The sequence below is a fragment of the Euprymna scolopes genome, chromosome 17 (assembly GCF_053919585.1).
Source record: "Euprymna scolopes isolate OS-2025 chromosome 17, ASM5391958v1, whole genome shotgun sequence".
Taxonomy (NCBI): Eukaryota; Metazoa; Mollusca; class Cephalopoda; order Sepiida; family Sepiolidae; genus Euprymna; species Euprymna scolopes.
Window position 1 is genome coordinate 114441822 of NC_136498.1, and position 19403 is coordinate 114461224.

The 19403-nt window shown below is 34.9% G+C and overlaps 1 protein-coding gene and 1 pseudogene across 1 annotated transcript in view; both read right to left on the bottom strand.

The window, feature by feature from the left end:
* The window catches only part of LOC145296899 (uncharacterized), a 121998-nt gene that overhangs the window by 47543 nt on the left and 55052 nt on the right, over nt 1-19403 (bottom strand). The gene's annotated exons all lie outside the window — the stretch shown is intronic.
* On the bottom strand, nt 9393-9537 carry LOC145297222 (U2 spliceosomal RNA; annotated as a pseudogene).

Genomic DNA, 19403 nt, shown 5'->3' on the forward strand with positions numbered 1-19403 from the left:
AAAACAACTTTAATAGTTTATTTTGGAAGTATAATCCATAAAAAAAAATAAACAACCCACGTTTAAAAGAGAAATTACGAGTTTTTTATGTTTTATTCGCAGTTTCGTGTTAGGGGTGTCAAAAATTTCTACAAAAATTCTGATACACCTACACTTACTCTGCACCTCCTCTTACAACTAGCGTTGAACGTTCAATCCTGACCTCTTCGGCTTCTTTTTTATTTATTTATTTTTTCTATATTTCTGAGACAGGCAAATAAGTCAAACGCAAAAATAATTTTTTTTTTCCTAATTTAACATAATTTTAATTACACGAAAATAGCTCACTAAACATTCTCTTTCCTCTGATCTTGAGCACGTGGTACAATGGGGAAAGAGGTGGCTGGTTGCTTTAACTGCATCTAAAACCAAACTTTTATCTTCATGTCATCAACGCTCTGATCCCTCTCTGGCATCAATTGAAATGAATTGCTCTCGTCTTGGGGAGGCCTCATGTTTTGACAAGCTTCTGGGCTTGACTTTTACTCCTGATCTGAAGTGATACACATACATCAACTCCATTACCAAGGCCAGTGGAAAAATGGTGGGATCCTTCTATAGATCCATTAGATATCTCACTGCTGATACAATTCTCTGTCTATGAAAAAGCCAGGTACGTCCAAGGATGGAGTACTGTTGCCACATCGGGACAGGAGCTGCTAGAAGTAGCTTATTGTGCCTCTATAGAGTTCAAAATACGAGGGGCGTGCAATAAGTAATGCCCCTGACCCACTTTCAGTTGTCTGATCTAGCTGAAATTTTGCATGTGCAACGATTTATATCTCTACGGGTTATGTGGCAAATTACAGCTCTGAACTAATTGTGGTTTCTGTTTTACAGGTGTTTGAACTGAGTCAGGTGTGATGAAAGAAACTTATGGTGATAATGCCCCATCATATGACCTTGTAAAACGCTGGCATCGTGAATTCAAACATGGCTGGAAGTCTGTGGAAACAGTTCCCAGAATTGATCGCCCCCCCCTCTTCTGCCATTGATGAGGCATTTGTCCGTCAAGTTGAGGCTGCCATTTTGGAAGATCGGCGCATTACTATTCGCCAAATAGTTCAAGATGTCAAGATTAGTACAGGGTCTGTGGAAACTATCATTCATGGCCATTTGCATATGCATAAGGTGTCTGCCAGATGGATTCCCAGGTTGCTCACACCATTCCAGAAGCGAGAACGCGTTGAGTGTTCGAGGGTGAATTTGGAGATGTGCCAAGAAGATGAGTCAAAGTTTTTCAAAAGACTGATTACACAGGATGAAACCTGGGTTCAAGATCAGCAAAGGTACCCTCCTCCTGCAGGACAATGCTCCGGTCCACAACTCGCATGTCGCCAGATCAGAAGCACGGGCGTGTGGTTATGAAATCCTCCCTCATCTTCCCTACTCTCTTGACCTTGCACCCTCTGACTTTCACCTCTTCCCAGCCATAAAGTTCTTTTCGATAGGAAAGCGTTTCCCAGATGATGCAGCCTTGATTTCTGAAGTCACGTCGTGGTTGGAGGACCAACCTGGGGTGTTCTACAAAAACAGTCTCCAGAGCTGCATCAAACGATGGGAGAAATGCATAACTCTGGGTAATTCCTATGTAGAGAAAGACTAATAACTGTGACAAGTTTCGTAGCTCTACTACTATGGGAAGTGAATCAGGGGCATTACTTATTGCACGCCCCTCATAGATTTGTAGCCTCGTAGGGGGATGTCCTTTTTTCTTCCCTGCAACCTCTTTCTCATAGAAGAGATGTTGCGAGTTTGTTGTTGCTTTATCGTTATTTTCATGGCAAGTGCTCGACTGAGCTTCAATTTATGGTCCCCCCTTGCTAAACTTTCACGAGAAACACCCGTCTAGCTGAAAACATTATCAATAATTCCCCCCACTTTTTATCTGTGCCTAAACCTAAACGTAGATTTCATGAACAAAGCTTCTTTCTTAGAACTGCACGCCTGTGTAACTATCTTTCGTTTTCCTGCTTTCCGGCTGACTACAATACGGTCGTCTTCAAGTCTAACTTAAACAAGTTTTTGATAAGCCGTTCTACTTAAATTAACAAATTTACCGAATTTCCATTACTATCGATTACTATATTGTTCAATTGACTACTGTATACACTTTAACCCTTATCCTCGAGTGGCCTCTGGGCCTTGATAAGTGGCGATGCCTATGTTAAAAAAAACATAATATATTGTTTGAGCTTATTTTCCCCCAAATTAATTTCCTTACAGGTGTATAATCAATACTTCTTTCATAAATTATACAATAATTCTGTTTCTGCTGTATAACACTTAGCATTTAAAAAGGTTTACATTGTTTCAATCTGATAATTGTTCTATTTATATTGTTTATAATAGAAAAAAAGTTCCGGTGTCTATTGTTCAACATAAAAAAGAATTGTTTATTATTCAAAGAAACTGTTCGGGTCATACGGTGTACTTTTTCTGCTTACTTAAAACTGTCATTTTCTGAAAAACCGTGTACGTTTTAAAATGGCAACATACATGTGACTACAGGAATTTAGTTCCCTTTAAGGAATAAAGGGTTCGAGAACTTTTTTGCCACCTTAACTACAGTCTTGCTGACAAAAATACCATGTCCTGAACAATACCCTAACCATACCCTGGAAAACACCCTGAACTATACCCTGCCCACCAACTTAGTCCGTACGAGCCAAACTACACTGCATTCACCCCCACTCACAAATTGGCGTGTCAATTCCGAAAGCCGTCCTTGGGGTGTCTATTCCGAGAGCCGTTCTTAACATGAGGAGGTTGGGGGTTGGCCAACAACAACAGCAACAACAGCCGTATTTTAAATTTTTACGCGGGGCGGGTGCATGCAGCCACCGGGCAACGCCGGTTAATGTGTCCTGCTAGTTTTAAATAAAATTGTGGAGATGAAACTAATGTAAAAAAAAAAAAAATACCAAAAATAATAATTGAAAATGGAGCTGGTAAGTAGTATTCATCCTAACAGCATTTCGTAAACAACCAGAACTTTCTTGTTTAGGGGAGCCAAGACGAATGACACGGATGAGGTAGATATTTTTTTTTTAATAACATTAATACGTTAATAAAATGAATTTGAAGATTTAAAAAAATGAATCCGATACCCGGGACGTTTTCGTTCTTGTTTTTAAAGGAGGTGGTACAAAAAATAATAAATCGCTCGTTATTTTGCCTAAATTACGCTATTTACCAGGTGTTTTTCTTTCTTTTTCTTTCTTTTTTTTTCTTTTTTTTTAGTGACGATGAATTTTAAATTGACAACACTTGTTTGTATTTGCTTGAATTGCAGATTTGACAACTATCTGTAATTTGGAGTTCAGCTTGGTTTGGCAATTCACCATGAACACCCAAGCAGTGTTTGCAAATTACAAACGATACAATCAATTTACTAAGAGAAACGTTTGATGAAATGGACCAGTCAACTGGATACCTCGTTCATGCGATTTGACCCCATTAGATTATTTTCCTTCGGAATATGTAAAGTCGCATATCTACGCTGATAAACCAGACAGAATAGACCACTTGGAAGACACTTACCGATATACAGCCTAATTTAATGCGTAGAATTGTAAAAATTGGACCTCTAGATCACGCCATATACGCGCGAGCCGCGGGGTTCACATGCCCGAAATTGTATTTGAATTATAAATGATAAAATTAATCTTTGGAATAAACCACATGTTTGTATGATGAAAATATTTTTTTGAATATATTATTTTCATTTAAAGTTCGCCGCCCTTAAAAACCTCCTTTCTATATTCTATATAAAGATTGACTACATATCAGAAATTTATAAATCCATCAGAAAATTCCATATTTATTTTTCTCATAGTCTTTTATGTTTTGTTTGGAATTTACTTGAACACTTGATGCTTTGTAAAGCCGGTCGAATTTTTTCCCCCCATTCTTTCTTTTTCGTTCTTTTTCTTCTTTTTTTTTATATTTTTATTTTATTTAGCAAGAGCCGCGAACGTTCGGTTTGTATTTGAACGAGTCGACATCCGATTCTAACGAAGGTACACATGAAAAAGAAAGAAGTCTTTCAAGGCTTCCGTATTTGCTGCGGAATAAGAATCGATCAAAGAATGGATGAAGAAGTAGATATTCGAGAAGAAACCAACAATGTTTACTTGATCTTTATATTTAAAGAGATTGAACAAAATATGTAGATGCGCGTGTGTGTGCGTGCGTGTGTGTGCGTGCATGTGTGTGCGTATGTATGTTTTTGTGTGTGCGTGTGTGTGTGTGCATGTGTGCGTGTGTGTGCATTTGTGTGCATGTGTGTGCGTGTGTGTGCGTGCGTGTGTGCATGTGTGCGTGCGTGTGTGTGTGCATGTATGCGCGTATGTGTGTTTGTTTGTGTGCGTGCGTGAGTGTTGCGTGTGTGCGTGCGTGTCCGTGCGTGTGTGTGAGTGTGTGTGTGTGCGCGTGTGTGGGTGTGCGTGTGTGTGCGCGCGCGTTCGTGTGTGTGTGTACGCGAGTTCGCGTGTGTATTAGTGACAAAAATATAAAGAGGAGAATAATTATTCTGGATCTAACTAAAGAAACGTTTATATTTAAAAATGGAAGTCCGCCAACCTTTACAACTTCTGTATTTTTTCTTTTCCGTTATCACGAGAGGACATTTTTTTTTCCTTTTTTGTTTTTACACACACGAGTCACCACTTATCAAGGCCAGAGGCCACTCGAGAATAAGAGTTAATAATTGTACAGTGGTCAATGGGACAATGTTGTAGTAATTGCTAGTGGAAATTTGGTAAATTGGATTACTAAAGGGGAACGGCTCATCAAAAACTTGTTTACGTTGGACTTGAAGACGACCATATGATAGTCAGCCGGAAAGCAGGCAAATGGAAGAGAGTTCCACTGGCGTGCAGTTCTAAGAAAGAAACTTTGTTCATGGAATCTATGTTTAGGTTTTGGCACGGATAAAGAATATGAAGAAATTACAATTTCTTGCATAATTAATAATATAAAATATAATATAAGTATAAAATAAATATTAAAATATATAAATATAAATGATATTATAAATTAATATTATAATATATAATGATATAAAATATATTATATAATGTATAATAAAACAGTTACTTTTATATATATATATATATATATATATATATATATATATATAGAGAGAGAGAGAGAGAGAGAGAGAGAGAGAGAGAGAGAGATTATCAAAAATAACCCAAGATGTACATGTGCCGTTTTAAAAAAAATCGTTAACGGATAAAAAAAAAAAATGGCACAGTACCTTCATGTGAAATTAAAAAAAGCCGTTTTCTAGTCAATAGGGAACGAACTCACACACAGGCACAAAGTTCCTTTATATAATGCTATATATACTATCAGGACCGGTGTCTCAGCGTTGCCATAAAATATTCGTAAACGGATGTTTTTTTCCATCCTGATTACACATAATTGCCACGCGAAAACAGAATCTGTTTGTATTCCTTTGTATTTTTTTTTTATCACAGTTTTTTTTTTTACTTTGATTTATTTTTTTTTTTTTTTTAATTATTTTATAGTGGATATATTTCCGTTCTGTTTATATGTCACCTCCCCAAGACTAGACTTTGTTTACTTTGTTCTGAGTAAACTACGTCGTTTAATACGACGTAGTTTACCCAGAAGAAAATAGAAGAGAAGTTGTTTTTGACATGATCCCATAGTCTAAAACATGAAATATATATACTTTAATTACTTTTTAGCGAAAATATCTTCAGGCTATCTACACACCGATTAAAAAAGTAGAATCAGTTTGTCCTGTCAAAACTATACGTCGTTTAGACATCATCGTCACAAAAATTAGAATCTGTTTTTCTGTTTTATTTATTTATTTATTTTTTAGTAAACTACGTCATATTGACAAAAGATAACAGCTGACTACAATATGGTTGTCTTCAAGTCTAACGTAAACAAGTTTTTGATGAACCGTTCCATATAAGTTAACAAAGTTACCGAATTTCAATTAACGATTACTATACTCTCCAACTTCTACTGTACATCCTTTAACCCTTATCCTCGAGTGGCCTCTTGGCCTTGATAAGTGGTGATGCCTATGTAAAAAAAAAAAAAATTATGTTATCGGCTTGCGATGAAGAAATCAGTTTCCAGTTTCTCAGTTTTGTTCGCATTATTTGGATTCTTCAGACTACTGTTCTCGTCTTGAGTATTATTTTCATGTAAGCTTCGACTTTCACAAGCAGCCGTGGCGTAGTGGATAAAGTACTTGGTAAATTCAGTTGTAAGTTACATTTTTCCGCGGGCAACACTCAACCTACAATTGCGAATTACTTAGGACGTCTACTCAGTCAATGGATGACGGAACGGGAGCATACTACCCCGGTTGATTAAATTAAGGGTCCCGTTTGAAATTTCGTGCAGATTCCCGAGTTCGACAGAAAGATTCTCGAGTTAGACAAGATATACTTGAAGAAAGTAGGAGGTTACATCGACCGAAACGCTGTGAAAATATTACTCAAGATGAGAAGAGTCGTCAAAAAAATGCAAATAATACTAATGGTAAAGCTATGTTTAAGTTATGGCGCATTTATGCTAAGCCATGTGTACTTTCTTAAATGTAACGTGACGTGCCCCGCCAATTTGAAATCCATGAACTTGAAGAAGGAAAGAACAGGCGAATAAACACGATGAAGAATCAGAGTAAAGCTTAATGAACATCAAGAATTATTAAAACAATATTTCTTTCATCAATTTTGGTTGTATAAACGTTTTAAGTGAGAAGGTCGATACAAAATGATGCAAAAAAACTAATCTAGATTAAAACGTGGTCAGTTCCCAACACAAAAAGCCATCCCCGCCAAAAAGAACAAAGAAACAGAGGAATTGGAGGTCAAGTGGGCCCTTGCTTTATAAGAACGCGCGTATTGGCTACGATAAGTGGGTGTGTGAATAACAAAGAAACTGATTGGCTTACTAGCAAACTTAGTATTACAGAAAGATATCAGAATACGAAGTAATATCAATTCCATGCAATAGCCTGACGAATCCTCACGAGAATGAAACGCGGAAAATTCTGTGTAGCTTTTTTTTTACAAGGAAGCCACCACTTATCAAGGCCCGGAAGCCATTCGGGGATAAGGGTTATTGCGTGTACAGTAATCAATGGGACAATATCGTAGTAATCGATAGTAATGGAGATCTGATAAAGTGTCTTACTTAAGGGGGCGGTTCATCAGGAATTTGTTTATGTTGGACTTGAAGACATCCAAGTTGTAGTCAGGTGGGAAACAGGCAAACGGAAGAGAGTTCTACAGGCGTGCACTAGGTGTATCAGAAATTTGGGGGAATTTTTGACACCCCTAACAGAAAACTGCGAATAAAATAAAAAAAAAACTCGTAATTTCTCTTTTTAAAGTGGGTTGTTTATTTTCTGTATGGAATATACTTCCAAAATAAACTATTAAAGTTAAACAACTATAATAGAAATATTATTTTTTAAAAAACAGTGTTTACAAAATGTTTACAAAATGCCGGCGCGCCTTCATGCAGCGATTTTTTTACGTAATGAAATCAATTAAATTTTACGAGTTAAATATTTTTCAAATTAAAAAATTTAAAAATCTATAACAATTTTTCTATTGGTTTAATTTTTTCGATATTTTCAGGGTCAATGTGAAATTTTATGCTCTTTCTAATAAACCGAATATAATATTTTAGAAAAACGGTATTTCTTAAATCCCCCCATTTTGAAATGTCTATTAAAAATTAAATAATTAATTTATGTACAAAAGTTTTATGTATTACACATTGAAGATAAAAGATCAATAAATAAAATATTCTAATTTAAAACAAGAAAAAAAGGAGTGGTTTTTGGAAATTTACCTGTAAAGTCCAAAGGGTAAAACATTTTTTTTTTTTTAACCCCGTTGATTTTTTTTTTTTTGAATGAAAGCTCATGTTATGCTTATATAGTCAAGTAAATACCGGACGTTGACGGCAATTTTTTCAATTTCATTCAATGTTTTCTTCTTTTAGATATTTTAAAAAAATCAGTCGATAAAGAAGTATTAAAATATATCAATCAAAAACTCGTGTAATTCATTAAAGAGAATTTTTAAAAATCGGTTAACTGGGTTTTTTGTTTTAGGGGAAAAACTTATAAGGTTTTTTTTTTACATAGGCATCACCACTTATCAAGGCCAAGAGGCCACTCAAGGATAAGGGTTAAAGAGTGTACAGTAGACATTGGACAATAAAGTAATCATTAGTAATGAAAATTTGGTAAATTTGATAACTTATATAGAACGGCTCATCAAGAACTTATTTACGTTAGACTTGAACACAACCATATTGTAGTCAGCCGGAAAGCAGGAAAACGGAAGACAATTCCACAGGCGTGCAGTTCTAAGAAAGAAGCTTTGTTCATGGAATCTACGTTTAGGTTTAGGTGAATGCGTGTGTGTTTTTTTAACTACGGAGGATCAAAAATACTAATTTTGGTTTACAGCCCGGATTAAAAAGACATATAAATTATGCCCCTTTAAGGCACCCTAATATGAAGACGAATAAAATCAGACTTGTCTCCCTTTATTTGAACAGTTAAAAAAAATGTGAGTTCGCGTTTTTTTATCCTCGTTTAAAAAAGTATTTCATTTAAAAAGGACATGGAATATAAGTATAAATATGGATAAATTTTAACAGTGAACAATTGAACTAATCATTGAATACTAGTTTTTTATAGGTAAGTGATTTTTTAGAATTTATATATATTATGTGACAATTGGTATGAAGGGTTTCCCCTACATTGACCAAGGTCTTATATGTGGGTTTGCCCCCACATATGTTTTTTGCTTGTAGTATCTGCCGGAGCAGATACTACACTTTGATCTTGGCCAAAAGGCCAAGAAAAGGGTATTTATTTGCTCCCCCACCGAGCAAATTAGGCACAAGGCCATTTTTTAATGTGGAGAGAGAGAGAGGGGAGGGAAAAGGGTACCAGCTCCCGATGGGTGGGAAATGGGAGCTGGATAGTGACAATTGGTATGTAGGGTTGCCCGTACATTGACCAAGGTCTTATATGTGGGGTTGGTATTTATTTGCTCATCCACCTTGCAAATTAGGCACAAGGCCGATTTTTAATGTGAGGAGTGAAGGGGAAATGGGTACCAGTTCCCCGGGGAGTATGGGAGCTGGAAAGTCACAATTGGTATGAAGGGTTGCCCCTACATTGACCAAAGTCTTATATGTGGGGTTGGCCTCACATATTGTCTTTGTTTGCAGTATCTGCCGGAATGGAACAGATGGTATTTATTTGCTCCCCCACTGAGCAAATTAGGCACAAGGCCGTTTTTAATGTGAGGTAAAAACCAGCTCCCCTAAAAGGGGTCACTCTGGTTACCAAAAATAATAATTGTCCCAGTATAGAGGGTTTCCCCTCCATTGACTGGTACAAATTATCTTAAGTGCAGTATCTGCCGGAACAGATACTATACTTTGATCTTGGCCAAAAGGCCAAGAAAAGCTTAAAAAGCTAAGAACAGCATGTATTAACAACAGACCTTTGATGTTAACCAAAAAGGCCAAGCACAAAAGTGTTACGGACAGACCGGCAGACCGACCGACCGACTGACCGACGGAGTGACTTATATAGTCGCTTGCACGCGACTAAAAATTAGGGTTTGAATTACATTTTTCAAGAAGTTATAAGCTTTGAAAGACAGTAAGTCTAAATATTCCAGTGTGTACCAGGAATTTTTACAGACGATTTCTGACTCTAAGAAAGAAGCGTTGTTCATGGAATGTACGTTTTTATTTAGGCACAGATAAATCTTAATTGTCATATATATATATATATATATATATATATAGTCCTGATCAAAATCATAAGACCACTTAAGAAAGTAAGCGTTTACGCATATTATCGAATTTTTAATCAAACAAATGGTTGAAACCATTGCCAAAATAGAAAATATGATGAAAATAAAAATGAAATCTGCTTCATTCGAAACCTTAACCCTGATCTAATAATTATTTTTTAAAAAACAAACATTTTCCCCTGGTAAAAATGATAAGACCGCTTTAATAAAATCGGCTAGTTTTGAAAAAATGAATACGAAAAGCTTTCTATGTTACTAAAAGCAACTTGTTAGTAGATAAAAAAAAAAACATCTTACTAAATTATAAATGGCAAAAGGGAAACCATTATCAGAGTTTGAGAGAGAAAGGATCTTTGAGCTTAATAGGGGTGGACTCTCCCATAGATCCATTGCAAACGAAGGGAATCGTAGCAAAATGGTCATCACAAATTTTTTAAGAAATCCAGATCAATATAAGCACAAAAAGAGTCCAGGTCGACCCCAAAAAAAAAATTACTCCATCACTGGATCGCCGTATCAGAAGTTTAAAAAAAAACTCCAGTATGAGCTCAAGTCGATTGAAAAGCCAAACAGCAGCAGAATGTAGTCCTAAAACCATCAGAAGGCATCTGAAAATGAAGGGTTTCAATCATTTAAAGCGACTGCAGAAACCACGTCTTCTTGAACAGCACAAAACTAACCAACTTAGATATGCCGCCAAATACCAGACTTGAGATGAAGAGAAGTGGGAAAATGTAATTTTCTCCGATGAGAAAAAGTTTAATCTAGATGGTCCAGATGGATTTCAACACTATTGGCGTGATAAAAATCTGCCCAAAGAGACTTTTAAAACTCGGCATAGTGGAGGAGGGTCTTTAATGATCTGGGGTGCTTTCTCGTCAGCTGGGACCCTAAAGTTGCAATTAGTGAAAGGCTGGCAAACATCATTGAAGTACATTTCAATGCTTGAAAATGCTTTCATCAGGACTGAAGGTCCACGTCTGTGTGGAAGAAATTGGATTTTCCAGCAAGACAACGCTGCGATACACACTTCTCGACAAGCACGAGAATACTTTTCTTGTTACATCATGTTCCCATTGAAAATCTTTGGGGATGGATGGCAAAAGAAGGGTTCAAGCATGGAACCCAGTATGATTCGATAAAGGAACTTTCTGATTGAGTTTTCAATACATGGGATAAAATTCCTTCGCAACTGATAAAAAAACTTAGTCGCAAGCATGCCGAAGAGAATTTTTGAAGTAATTCGTAATAATGGAGGCTATACTAAATACTGAGACCCTTTTTAGTAATTTATAATTGCCTTTTGTTAGATAAATTATCAGTGGTCTTATCATTTTGACCAGGTGAAAAAAAATTTTTTTTTTTTTAAATAATTATTAGATCAGGGTTAAGGTTTCGAATGAAGCAGATTTCATTTTTTTTCCATCATATTTTCCCTTTTGGCAATGGTTTCAACCATTTGTTTGATTAAAAATTCGATAATATCCGTAAACGCTTACTTTCTTAAGTAGTCTTATGATTTTGACCAGGACTGTATATAGGTTAAAATGTAGTCAAATCTAAGCAAACCATCGATTTTCAGCGTGATTAGCATTGACAAGATTTGAACCCACAATCACGTTTGTAATCTAGAAGATAGGTGTTATTTTATATATCTGTGTATGTATGTATGTATGTATGTACGTACGGCATAATCACGTTGACACACCAGTTCTCGGTAGATCACCGGAGTTAAGCAACGTTGAACCTGGCTAATACCAGATGAGTGACCATTTGGGAATATTAGGCGCTGTATGTGCTTTCTGCTTATCTCAATATTGTTTTCAGTCGTCCTGAACCTTCACTTGCCACTGGTATTCAACAATGTCGATTCAGGAGAGCTATTTTTTGTTTGCTTGCTTTTTACTCTTGTTCAATCACAACAAGGCTTATTGGCACTTGGATGTAAGTGACTACTTCTCGGGATCATATCTACAGGAACACTATGTAAAGAATTGAGCGACGAGATGTTTGTTCACATTACATTTAAACTTCTGCCTGTCAGTACAGTAAAGGAAGTAGAAGATCGGGAAGGATTTCCAAAGTCTAAACAGTTGATGAATTAAACTATTAGACTAGACAGCTTCCCTGAATCTAGAGAGCTCTACAGTGAAGGGGTGTGATTGTGCTGCCTGTCGGGTTAGTCGGGAGTACATATTTCGAGGCGGCACAAATGTTACTAGTTCGTCGGTGCACATTCTATTAAAACACGTAAAACAGGCACAGAAAAGCAACATTGCGGCGATGGTACAGGGGTTAGGGTTAGTGGACAATTTTTTTTCTGAACTCTATCTAAGTAGGGAGAGCCCAGTGGTAGATGCACCAGTTCAGATGTGGCGAACGGTGGCCTTGTAGAAATATAGGATACTGTCCGATGTGAATAATTTTCTAGAACGTTAGAGAGAGGCCACCTTCTTTGCAGCAGCCTTGGAAATGTCTTCATTTCATTTGTCTGTCATTATAGGGTTTCATTGCATTCACATTATCACTGACATCTTCTATGCAAATAAATAATGTACTTACACTAGTAATAATTAAATAGAACGAATTATGAATAAATGATAAACGGTCAATTATTATTTTAGGGAACGTGTTCAAATTTGCTAGAATATTAACGGTGATTTTTATCATTGGTAGTTTGAGGGAAGTTGACATTGGTGAAGCGGCTAACGGCATAAACTGACGACCTGGATTTACCGAGTTCGAATTCTGTCAATTCTATAGCATCAATTTTATTATGGATGTTGGAAAACTTCAACTAGTCTCTTTTGTGAGTAAGAGATTTAGAGAAACCAATGTCAACAGCGGAATCGAACCGATAAAGAAGTTGTAACATGCTGGTTTATACAGATTTTATTTAATTATGATAGAAATAAATGGTTTTTGAAAAGGAAAAAATAACTTTTTCCTTTTTCTGGGTCTTCTTCATCATCTTTGTCTTCTTCATCATCTTTGTCTTCGTCATCTTCTTCGTTTCCGTCTGAAATTTATTTCAAGTCATAATTGATTAATGTTCGCCTACATCATTTGTCAGCCAACTTCACAGTTTCATGATTAGCGCTGAATTTTGTCCATTTAAGCAATTATCAATGCCTGATCTATAGGCTTAGTGTTAATGGCTTCCTGCTTGCAGCAAAATTTCCTCTTTTTTTTTAATTGAAAATTCAAATCGTGTTAATTAAAATGTCGATTTCAGCTTTTTTTATACCGCCAGCAACGCTGCCGGGAAAGTGATAGTTGTTGTTGTTGTTGTTGTTATCGTTGTTGTTGTTGATGATGATGATTTTTCACAGTGTTGTTGTTGATGATGATGTTTTTACGTTAGTGCTGCAACTGATGATGATTTTACGTTGTTGTTGTTGTAGTTGTTGATGATGATGGTGATTATAATGTATTTTTGCGTCTGTGTTGCTACTGATGATGATGATGTTTTATGTTGTTGTTTTGTTGTTGATGATAATGATGATGATGGCAATGTTTTTACGTTGTTGTTGTTGTTGATGATGATGTATATGATGATAATGATGATGATGGTTTTACGTTGTTGTTGATGATGATGTGATGATGATGATGATGATGATGATGTTTTTACGTTGTTGATATTGTTGTTAATGATGATCATGATGTTTTACGTTGTTGTTTTGTTATTGTTGTTGATGATGATGATGATTTTTACAGTGTTGTTGTTGTTGTTGTTGTTGTTGATGTTGATGTTGATGTTGTTGTTGTTGTTGTTGTTGTTGTTGATGATGATGATGATTTTAACGTTTCTGATATTGTTCAGATGAGGATTGATTATTTGTATTATTTGGACTCACCGGACTACTGTTCTCATTTTGAGTGTAATATTCACAATGTTTTCGTCCGGTTTACCTCCGACCTTCTTTAGTTGTATTTTGTCGAACTCGAGAATGTTTCTGCTGAACTCAATTAATTAATATATATATATATATCGCTAGATTCAGTCACACTCGATGAGTCGTAGACGACTAAACACGTGCCAGTGGATAATTATATTTTAAAAATAATATATATGCCGCTCCCCATTTGGTGGCACCAAATTGGTCAAAGGTAAAATTATTCCCAACTCGCATTTAGGTAAAAATGCACTTTCGTATAAATAATTGAATTCATTCAAAAAGTATCGCTAACCAAAATAAATAAACAACGTCTTCGTAAAAACGTAGTCGCGAATAGGTTTAGGGTTCTTACTCTGGGGTCCTGATTTCGAATCTCGCTAGATTCAGCCACTGATGAGTCAGACAACGAAACACGTGCCAGTGGGTAATTATATTTTCAAACAATATATACATATATATATATATATATATATATATATATATATATATATATATATTGTTTTTATGTTATATATATTTTTATATTATATATATATATGTATTATATATATATATATGTTTATATTGTGTGTATATATATATATATATATATATATATATATATATATATATATATATATATATATACGTTTTATTTTTTATTACCGTATCTTTCTGTTAAGTTACATTATTGTTTCGGCTACTCGGCCGTTTTTTTTTGTTTTTGTTTTGGCCGTCTGTAGCGTCCTCAGACTTTTGAGGACGCTACAGACGGCTAAAAAAACGGCCGAAACAATAATGTAACTTAACAGAAAGATACGGTAATAAAAAATAAAACGCATATTTGCTCTACAACAGTATTGAGCACTTTCTTCAGTTTTTATTAATTACCATCTCCACTATGTATATATATATATATATATATATATATATATATATATATATATATGAGAGAGAGAGAGAGAGAGTATTAATAATGAGTAATAAATAGTGATATTTACAACTAAAAATGTAACGGGTTTAAGGCTCCTAAAATATGTAATAGAAATGTCCATAAGGATCCATAGCTTAGTGGTTAGAGTAGGTGAAAATATGAATTAAAAAATGATACGCAATTGCGAATTACTTAAGACCTGTATCCAGTTATGGCTGACTGAACAAGAGCATGCTACCCCCGTGAACTAAATAAACGGTTCACTTCGAAGTTCCGTCCAAATTCCCGAGTTCAATAGAAACATTCCCCCCCCCATGTTTTTTGTTGTCAACTCGACGAATAATCGAAGCTTTCTTCTTCTTCTTCTTCTTTTCCTAACTTATTATTCACCTCTAAACAACGTATATTGCAGTGCAAAGGACTTCTGTTTGAGACCATGTTTACAGGAAAATATGTAAAAAGCAGTAAATTAACAGTGTTTTTGACACTGTTCAAATGCCTAAGCTCAATTTTTTTACAAAAAGAGCATCGGTTAATATACTAATGGTAATTTGTATATCACCACCCAATATGCTCAACTTAAGATAGGGAGCATTATAGTCATCTACATCTATTGTTTCGCTGATTCACAGCTCATCAGTGCGGCTAGACAAGCAACTACCTCAAGCCAGGATCGAAACCCGACTGCCTAAACGACAGTTGGAGCTTCTAACCATTGCGCTATATGTATTCTAATTAAGCCATCAATTGGAGACGATGTTGATTTTCTGTCCATCTTATTTCTCAATGAGGGATCAACCTATTTCCATAATTACAGTAGCGTTGAAAATTTTCCAACCGGACCAATCATATTCAACTGGATTTAAATTTGGATTTGTTTCTTTCCAAAGGATTATTTTCACTTTTCTGATTACCTTTTAAAGAATCTTCATGCAATTTTATGTCCGGTTTGTTATTATTTTTTACATTTCCTACATATTTTAATCGTTGTTTTTAAAGGATATGTACACCTTTGCAATTTATGACTATAATAAATTGTATTTTCATTTAATGCCATAACCAGCAAATTCTAGCATAGTTACAAATATAACTTGCTGATTTCTTTCTGTCCTCTGATGAGAATAATAGCAAAAATACCAATCTTTAAAACTCCACGGAATAAGGACTTTGCGAATTATTTTTTGGAGTATTTAGTCGAACGATAAATTTGATTGTAAATTTCAACTTACAGTTTTATTTTATTTTTTTCTCACAATAAACTCTACTCTCTTGTGTGTTTCGCGCTTTTTTATTCGGTTGGGATTAAAATATATTAATACTAGTGGAGGTTACCCGGCGTTGCCAGGGTTTTTAGAGGCGTGTGTGGCTGGGGGGTGTAAAATGAAAACAAAGCGAAGTAATAACCCTGTTTAAATATTATAAAAATAAACTATGAAAAAAAATAGTGAAAAAACGAAAAACAATTTAAAAAAAAATGAACGTGATGCAATACTAACGGTCCGGCGGTGCCCGGGTGTTTGAAAAATCTAAAAAAAAGTGTGTGTGGGGCTCGAACTCGAATCATTGAGGCGAAAGCGCAAAAAAAAACGTGATGAATTAACTAAAAACTGAATTAGGTCAAATATCAATTCCGCAGTGAAGTTTGTTTTAGTTTAGTTTCAGTGGTCCCGCATCACACTCGAATTCTAAATTATTTTTTTTTGTTTTCTCGAATTGTAAATGAATTTATTTGTTTTAATTTTAATTTAAGTGTAATGCAAGTGAAATCACAATATCGTTGCGTTGTAATAATAAATATTAGAGAATACATTCTTTGTGTAAAAGTAAATGTTGAGTAGAAAGCACTAATAAATAAAGGTCATAGTTAGATTTCACGGTTAGAGTTGTAAAACCGGAAGTAAAAAAAAAAAACGTTTAGTCCCGCAGGTTGCGTCTTACACTAACTAAAAAAAAGCAAAAAGAAAACAATAATAATCACGTTCTCGCGTTTTTTTTTTTTTTTATGGAAAATACAGAAAGCGTAAATCAGGGAAAAAAGATTTTTTAAAAATACGACATAAATAACTTTGTACGATTCCAAACTGTGAACGCATCCGCTACGGTGTAAATGGGGAGCGGGGAAAGGGGGAATCTAATAGAGAGAAAAGAGGTTGCAACTTCCATTGAATCTAACCGATTTTGGCAGCGGACTCTTACCGGAAAAAATATAGGAATGTACCATGGTCGAGGAACTGTAGATGTAATAGGCCTATAGCACACCTCGGATAATGTGCTACCGTTTGTACGCATTACATTTGCATGTTATGTCATGATTTTTAATCCTATTAAGGTCAGAGTCAGAGGGAAAAAATGAGTTCATTTTATTTATATAGAACAGAAAAAGAGAAGAAGGGAAGAGAAGAGGTAAATATTTGGTATTTATATAAGATTGAAGTTTATCATTGCTCGTATCAAGTAAACGCTGCATCTTTTCTTCGTTTTTAATATATATATATATATATATATATATATATATATATATATATATATATATATATATATATATATATATATAGGACGAACTAGAAAGTAGAAAGCAATCTCTTAGCTGCTGAAATAAACTCTGCTGCCCTTGAAGACTCTGTGATTGATCGTAATGCATATAGATGTACATGCTTCGATGGCATTATAAAAATACAGCGCCAAACATTGTCAACGTGCGTCAAACAAGGGAAAGAAACAAAACATCATCTGTCGTTCCAGCCATATATTCCAACAATTCATACGTTTGCATGATTTCTGGACTTCTTTTCACACACAAGGTTAAATAAACGAAGTTATAAGAATCTAATACATCACACACACACACACACACACACACACACACACACACACACACATATATATATATATATATATATATATATATATATATATATATATATATATATAGTCTTGGAAGTTTTTAACCTTTAAAACTATACATAAAAATATTTTTTATCATTCGTTAGAAAACCATCTAGTCAGTAAGTCATTTAATCACCTGCAATCACTGCATCAACTCGCTCTCAAATATATATATATATATATATATATATATATATATATATATATATATATATATATATATGTGTGTGTGTATACATATATGTATGTATTACTATAAATTTTTAATATACCAACTCGTGTGTTTTATCCATTCGGGAATCATCAGTGCAGGGTGCCGGGTGTCACAATTACAGCCAGTAGGTAGATTCAAACCCATCAACGAAGCTATCTCTGACTCCATTAGCAAGGAATAAATCCACACTGCCACCCATACAGTTAAAATTTAAACATTTTTTTTTTTTAAATGTCAAGGCGGTGATAGTGATTCAATGATTATGACATCATGATCTGCGCATGTAAGCTTAAGCGACCGACTTTTAACTTCAAGTTGGAGTGTTCAACGATAAGAACCGACTTCTTAAAGAGGCTGACATAATTATTACTATAATTATTTTTTAATACGTACAGACACTATATATATATATATATATATATATATATATATATATATATATATATATATATATATAATGAAGTTAGAAAACAAAATTCTATAAATTGACCAGAATCAGAACGGTTAATTATCCCTAGACGGATTCGAAGGTACTTGGGCCTATAATAAATATGGTAACTACATCAGTCAATTCTTGTGAAAAGCAAGAAAATTAATTCGGAAGATGGAAAAGTCCAAACTTGAGTAGAGATAAAATATCTATTTTATTCAATGAAATATGCCTAAAAGAACGCGTGTTACCGAAATATACGCGCGTGCGTGTAAACAACGTGGACGGTCAGAAAAATAGAGAAAGAGAAAACGATAAGTTGAAACCAAAAACAAAAAAACAAAAAAAATGAAACATGGGACAAACATTTGAGCTAATAAAGGTCAAGGCAAACTGGGAACCGATTTCTGGCTGGTGAGTTGTAAATTTTCGTTCCCAAATGCGACATCCGGTGAAAAATGGCATAAACCGGAAGTCGCTTCTCCGCTGGCTCGTATTCACATCCGTTTAAGATGGAAATTCGGTTTTTGCGTTAAACTCTACACTTTGGGATTTCGTTTTTCTGCTTGTGTTTGCTTTTTTTTTCTGTGTTTATTTGTTTTGTTTTATTTTTATTTTTTTATTTATTTTTTTTTCTTCTGAAGCTTGTATGCATTTTGTGCGCTAAGGCCGAAACGAACTTGTATTACCGGATACTATAAACTTGAGAGAAACGGAAGGAGAAGGGAGACACAACTCGGTTAATTCGACCGTAGACCTTTCCGACAAAAGTGCGAAGAGAATTAGGACCTTGGGGAGACTTATTGCCTCTCAAATTCCAGGGGAGACCAATGGCCGCTGCCAACGAGAAATCAATGGTAAGCAGTTGTTACAATAACAATGTTATCGAAAGAGGTGGAGAGTACTTGAAATCTGGAGAGACTTGTTGTCACTCAGTTTCCAGGGAACACAACAGGTTGTTTTCATAGAGAGATCTTTGATGACCTGTGCGAAAGCCCCTTGTGAGCTAATAATAATAATAATAATAATAATAATAATAATAATAATAATAATAAACACCAGCAACAACACTCGAAATTATGCAAACAATTGCATCTTGAACACGCAAAAAAAAAAAAAATGGCACAAGCACAAACCGGTAGCAGTACTTGAAAGTCACAAAATCCTATGG